Source organism: Gavialis gangeticus, unplaced genomic scaffold (genome assembly GCF_001723915.1).
Source record: "Gavialis gangeticus isolate Ggan-Ray unplaced genomic scaffold, GavGan_comp1, whole genome shotgun sequence".
Classification (NCBI taxonomy): Eukaryota; Metazoa; Chordata; order Crocodylia; family Gavialidae; genus Gavialis; species Gavialis gangeticus.
Window position 1 is genome coordinate 68,685,032 of NW_017728993.1, and position 5,581 is coordinate 68,690,612.

The 5,581-nt window shown below is 42.2% G+C and overlaps 1 long non-coding RNA gene across 1 annotated transcript in view; it reads right to left on the minus strand.

Moving 5' to 3' along the window:
- LOC109287031 overlaps positions 1–5,569 on the minus strand; it is an 11,148-nt gene extending 5,579 nt beyond the window's left edge. Inside the window, exons 1-2 of the long non-coding RNA XR_002094741.1 lie at positions 5,113–5,569; positions 183–3,523 (exon numbers count right to left, since the gene is read on the minus strand). This is a non-coding gene — a long non-coding RNA (uncharacterized LOC109287031). The remainder of the gene's footprint in view (positions 1–182; positions 3,524–5,112) is intronic.
- Positions 5,570–5,581: the final 12 nt, after the last annotated feature.

The window sequence follows — 5,581 nt, forward strand, 5'->3', positions numbered from 1 at the left end:
AGTTCCACCTGACTCAGGTACCCAACGCACTCTGTGACTCACTGAATCTCCTTTCTCTCCATCAAGCATTATTTAAGTAATAAGTGATATTAAGAGGATGTTATGGTGACATAGCCACACACCCAGAAGTTATTCACACAACCCTACCTCTGTGTCCTTAGCTACACGCATTATGACATGACCTTTAATTTCAAGATTACATACCACTTCTTAAGCAATACAAGAAATGTTTTTTTCCCTACAAACTGATGCACTATCCCTTGTAATACTTCCCCCATTCTTTTGTATTTTCAGTACTAGTTTTTGTTATATTAGTCTACTATAGTGTGGCCAAGGTTTTTAATGTCACAGAGCAATTTGGTTGCCCCATTCCCTTTACATTTTTCTGCAGAACGTATTTTTGTAGTTTTTCTCAACAATAATATATTTTCTAATCAACTAGCAATCCTTACTTTCTCCATTGAATTTTGGTGGAAGAATGTAACTTTTTGGCAAACTTGACACAAATAAGCGTCAGCTTACTCTCACTTTTGTCTCACATTGCTATGCTTTGCTACACTGAAAACTTTTCATATAAATGTCATTCATGGACTCTTTCCTCTGGTATACAAAGAGCACTGGAACATACACCCCAGTATCTGAAATTGTAGGAATTACTGTACTGTTTGAGAAGCAGTGTATGACTAGACTCTGAAGACTTTATCATTATGTCAACGCACAAAGGGGGCAGAGTTGAGGTTGTGAATACACATTATTTGTGGTATTCCCTGACTGAAAAGCACTCAACTGTGTAATCATAACATTCTCCTAATATGTTTTTTGGTGGGGAGGGAGGTGTTAATAAAATTTCTTAGGATTTCATTCTTTTTCCTCTTTCTTTTTTTTCAGTTGAAGGATGGAAAAAAGGAGTTTCACTGGCCAGAGCTTTGAAGTAATCCTTGCTCACAAAGAAGGCAATAGCATGAGTTCAGTCAGTACCTGGAAAAATATCTGACTGGATCCTACCAGAATGCCCTGACAATTCATCAGATTTGCTGGAGGGACAATTTGTGAAGCCTTGGGAAAAATGCTTCTGCAAGTCCTGCATTATCTCCATGGGGTTTCAAAAAGGAGTTTCCTCATATGCCTAACCAGGTAGGCAGCACCCATTCCCTAAACCCTACATACACTGTGACTGGAGAAAAGACTGGTATAAGCCCCAGCCCAACAAAGCATTGAAACTCCTGGCTAATCTTAAACAGCAGTCATCCTACCAACCTCAGCTAGACCACCGTGTCAGAAGCAGCCCACATGCTAATACATTGCTGGATCACAATGAAGGTGTTTATTTTTAAACCTGTTCCCCTGTCATGCCCCCCTGCACCCAAAAACAAACAAGCAACTGAACCATTTCTGTTCAGGCTTTATAATCATGTTTGGGAAAGACCAGGCCTGGAAACTTTCTGTTTGAAAAAGAAAAGTTGTAGGTTTTAAGTGTCTACAAATAAGGGTTTAGAAGGGGGAAATCTCTTGCAATCTAAAATCTGCCCAGTGTTTTTTTACTAAATACAAAATTATCCAGTTTCATACCTGTAATATAAATACATAAATACTTTAAACATAGATGCTCACAAGTACAAACAGCAGTAAGTTGCTTAATTCCACTAGGGAATTATGTGCCTAACTTTTATTGTTGCCTTTGAAAGCTATTTCACTCTATGCCTAGAATAACAATATATTAACTGAATATATCTAGCCTCAATTAGGTTTTGTCCCCTTCCCCTCCCTCCCCCCTGCAAGCTCATCAGTCTTCACTTATTCCGGGGGGGAGGGGTACATTGCAGCCCTCTCCTCCCCATGGGTGAGACTCAAGTCTGCAATATATATTTCCCCTGCCCCACATTTACATCAGAGCTCTGCTCATTGATGCAAACAAATCACTCATTCAAACCCACCTTAAAATAAATGTTTTTACATTTCAATAGGCTAGGTTACTACATGCATCCAAATCAAATATGGCACTTTAACACTGGAAAGACTGTCCTTATCTTCCACACTCATAGTCAAATGAGAATAGGAATCACAAGCCCACTGAAATCAGGAAGAGGCTGTCTGTGGACTTCAGTGGGAGTCAGCTCAGGATCCGTGTGTACAACTGCATAACGGAGTGTGTGTATGCATGTATGTAATAGGCTCTCTGGACTAGACTTTCACAAATTTGAACCCTCCCAAATTTGAAGATTTCAGAACCAAAGATTTTATTTGTTCCTTGGAACCCAGACAGCCTGTGCAAGGGGTTAGGAGCTTCTTCCAACATCTTCTAAAGTTTAGGCACCTGGATCTTGGTTCAAGCCTAGTATGTGTGTGTATGTGTGCATGCGTATGCATGCATATGGAAGAGGAGAAGGGAGAAGCTGGGATTCTTCTCCAGTTGATATCTTGAATTCCTGACATCAGTCCCTCCTAGTATTGTCTCAAATATTCCCACATCACTTATGCCAAAGAATTTGCAAATAATTAGAAACTGCATTTCTCATAGTCTCTTTCTGTCTGAAAAGCCATTCTTAAACAGCTCTGTGCTCATTACCACGAGTCTCCATTTTAAACTTCCAAACACCTCTTTTCTTCCATTTCCTGAGCTTCCAGGAAACATCTCTCAGGATCACTGTAAGGGATCTTTTTCTTCCTTGCAGCTAGGCAAAAGTTGTTTCATGGATCTCTATCATCTCCACTTTGCTCAGGTAACTGTAAAAATATCAGGTCCATTTGTGATTCAACTGATTCCTTTTCCAGCAAGTGTGCAAAGCCTTTCAAGTATATACAAATTTCATCAAATAAATAGGGAAGCCAGGATTCCTCTATGAACCAAGCATCAATAACTTTCTATGCTCTCACCTTCATTCTTCTCGACAGTATCACGGACCCTCTCCCAAGTCCGATAGATCCATCCCAGGGAGTGGGCCCCAAAGAGATGAACATGGCAGATATTGAATAAAGACTATTTGCATATTGACTTGTTTGCACTAGCCAGGAGAACCCTCTCACTCAGACATAGCACAGGCCTGAGACCCCAGTTTCAGGCTTCTTGTACATGTATAGCCTAATGAATACAATCTTGTGTATGTGCTAGTGGTGGGTTCAGATTTGTAGTTTGTCAGAAAGGGGTCTTTCTTTGCATGTTAATATTTAATCCTTTTTCTGTCAGTGCAGTAATTGGGTGGAGACAGCAAGACAAGGCCCAGTGACAAATGATGAAGAATGGCCGGGCCACTGGCATTCAGATAAATATTATTAGGACTAAGCAGACGTAATGCTGTGACCAAATATATCTTCCTTTCTTCCTTCTCTTCCAGCTTCAAGATGGTATTGTTCTCTTTATCATGAACTGTGAGGGTCAGCAAGGCATTATTATCCAAACTGAGCCCTCCTTGCAGGAACACCAGATACAAGCCATCACATTCAACCTGGATTCTGCCATTTGTGACATTCCAGTTGCCACTCCAGTAAGTAACATCGACAGTCGCTTCACTGACATTGACCTTAACTGGAGAGGAATAAAGCAGAGAGAATCTTAGAAAGATGTAAGTCCTTAAACTTTCTTTGAAAGGGGTGTTTTGATAAAGCCTGGGCATGTAAAAAAAAAAAATAGCTCGGTAATCAAGAGAGAAACAGTGAGACTCAGAGAATGAGGTAAACTGTAGGGAGATGTGAAAAGAAAGTCAACAGCAGTTTTTAGCTGTGCTTTGTTGCTTACACAGCAGTGGGTCTTTTGGTTTCCAAGTAAAAGGAACACAACTGGTGAAAGGGGAAGAAAAAGAGCTTGGGAATTTGAGGTGAGGAAGTTAGAAAGGGCATGACCCATAAGAGACAGAGCTTAATTTTTGGTTAAACTATGACTGCCTCTTCTTGCTCTAACAGGGAATTGAAGCAGGCGTAAGTATAATAAATTCCATAAAATGGCCTTAGTGCCAGCAAGAATCATAGCCTCTTTGTATTATTGTGTGGGATGTGCATAGTACAAATAGTGAGTCAGTGGCTATGGCTGGGATGCTAGTCTTTGAGTTCACAATTCACGGCCTGCACTTGGACTTTCATCCATACCTCACTGGTGTCAATGGAAAGATTCCCATCAACTTCAGTCAGCTTGGATTAGATCTTTGAGCTTTCCTTTTACTCTCTACTTTCAGAGCAGCAGTTCGGCATGTTATAACCCATGTTTGACTATGAGGTTAACCCTGGCCATCCTGTGTCTCACCTCTTCCTGAGTGAGGAGTGACAGTAAGTAGAGGCCTCAGCTCCAAGGCCACTCTTATATGGATGCTTGCAATGTAATAATAACATGAGCCAGAGCTGCCATTTGTCTCTGATTAGAAATGTCTTAAAAATTATTTTATTGAATACTTTCCTGTAAATTTCATTTTATCAATGAAAGCTCAGTACTGAAATTAACAAGAACCCACTGGCTTGCAGAAACAATGTTTACAAAAAAAAAGAAAAAAAACCCAGAAGAAATATTCATTTTTTTAAAAAGCATCCTTTTCAATAACAGTTTTGGTAAAAAGCTGGTTTTGAGTTTTACTTTTTTTGGGGGGGGGGAAACAATCAAATTGAACATGGTCTCCTGACTGTTTCTCTTTTCCCTAAGGAATTGATTTTTTCCTCAAAAGTACTTCTCAATGGAAATGAATTCAACCACTTCTAACATTCAGCATAACTATGAAACTAAAAGAAATCATGAACAGCAAAGCAACCACGAGTCTAAAGCCTTCGGCTGTCCTCTCTCAGCACAGGTTGCAAATATGGTTTACAAATGTAGACAGAAATCAATCCCCAAAGTAAGCTTCGCTTTACAGATAAAGGAAGTTCCTGAGACTCCCAGCATTTCTTCTAGGAGAGGTAAAGGCCAAAGAGTGAAATGCTAAAACTGTTTAACATCCTGCCAGGAGTGATGCTTGTGCAGTGCGTAGTACTCCTCCAGCAGGTGTAAAGCCAAGTGTTTCTTTGCAGGATCAGGGCCTAAACAAGTCACTAATTTAGAAGATGACAGAAATGATAGAAGGCAACAGGAAGGAAAGGGAAGAGGGGGAGAACAACAGGCCCCTGCTATCCAAGTTCTTGTAAACACATACTGACCCTCAGATTTCCTGGCGATGGTCCACTGGCCTGTAGCCTTTGGGGTAGTCTAAAAAACAACAAAACAAAACCCCAAGTTACTCATCATCTCTATGGATGCCGGCAAGGGACTCCAGCTGCAAGACTGACAGCTCCCAGGATTTTACCATGAACCTCACTGGCGTCTAGTGTTTCTTTTCACGCCCAGCCCCGGGACTCCTGCGATGTGACCGAGGAAGAAGCACAGCCCGCGCCCGCCCGCCAGCCCAGGGGCGGGGCTGTGCCGGGAGAGGAGAGGACGGCGCTCGCGGGGCTTCTTCACACCTCCTCTCCTTCATGCGGAGCAGGGGCCACAGGACCAGCTGCCGGCCTGGTTGCGGCTGTGCGGGTGCCAGGGTCCTGCCCCCAACCCCGCGCGGTGGCCCGAGGAGCCCTTCCCTGGGCCGGACGAAGGGAGCAAGGAGGTAGCGGACCAGCCCAGCCCAGCCCA